Source organism: Nannospalax galili, unplaced genomic scaffold (assembly GCF_000622305.1).
Source record: "Nannospalax galili isolate Female #2095 unplaced genomic scaffold, S.galili_v1.0 scaffold657, whole genome shotgun sequence".
Taxonomy (NCBI): Eukaryota; Metazoa; Chordata; class Mammalia; order Rodentia; family Spalacidae; genus Nannospalax; species Nannospalax galili.
Genome location: NW_008339927.1, coordinates 994,743 through 996,008, shown reverse-complemented (window position 1 = coordinate 996,008; position 1,266 = coordinate 994,743).

Here is a 1,266-nt window from a genome sequence, read left to right as displayed (position 1 = left end):
TCCCTCCCTTCCATTCTTCTTTCCTTGTCTTGTTTTTTTCCCCTTCCTTTCTGCACCGTCCCCTTCAATTCTGAATGTTAACCAATCCTAACTGTCAGGATCCTAACTGTCAGGACCGTTTCCTTCCACCTTACTTCTCCTCCCTGTTCATCCTCGCCTGTCCTTTCCCCTTCCTGCCAATCCTTCTGCTGCTGAACTTTTAAAAACAGTCTCTAACTGAAGAGAGATGGAAGCCAGCCCTGCCAAAGGACGGAGATCCATAATATGGATGCCAGTGAACTTGTCGTGAACCATGACATCCCCAGTGACTAAGGAATCAAGGAGAAAACTGCGGTACCAGAAGTACAGTACAACACAGACAGACTGACTCGGTGCGGTATTAGGTTCCACGGAGCAGCCCCTAATTAGACACCTCAGCGAGCCGCATCGGCTGCTCCTCTTTGCTTTCACGTCTAGATCAGTTACAGCCATTTGATTCCTTAATTCTTTTTTCAAGTCTTCCAGGTATCGGTTAGTTTAGCTACTATGTAACTTTTTCAGGGAATAGTTTAAGCTTTATCCATTCATGCAATACTAAGGAGAGGTGAGCGTACTGCAACTTTGTGCTGGCTTCGAACAATTCTGAACACTCACGAAGGACAAGTGACTCCTGAAGGAAGATTTTTTAAAAAAATGTTCTGTTTCTTCTTACAAATGGAGATTTTTTTGTACCAGCTTTACCGATTTTCAGCCATTTATTAATATGGGAATTTAACTTACTGAAGCAATACCTGAAGGGAGGTGCATATTACCACGGATGCAATTTATGTCGTGTGCCAGTCTGGTCCCAAACACCAATTTCCTAACATGAGCTCCAGTTTGCCTAAATGTTCACTGACACCAAGGATTAGATTACACTTCCCGTGACTCCGAGTGGTCACATTCATGAGCAATGCACGTGAGATTCCTATCCATAGAATTAGTCCCGGTGTGCCTCCCTACCTGGGAGGGACAGTTTCCATGGGATTTCTAGCTGTCCCCCTCCCCCCCCACCCCCGTGGTTAGGAATGAGATGTCACCTGTTTGCAGAGTTACAGACTTTGTCTCAGAAGGAGCTGTGAGCCAGAATTCATTTCAGAGGCAATAAGGCTAATGCCAGAATTCAAGCCAACCAGTCATCAAAGACAGCAGACACCTGACCAAATTCTAAAACCTAATCTGTAGGCATTGATTCACTTAAGAACATTTGTTTAAATTAATCTGCAGAATATTTTTTTTAACCAAGAG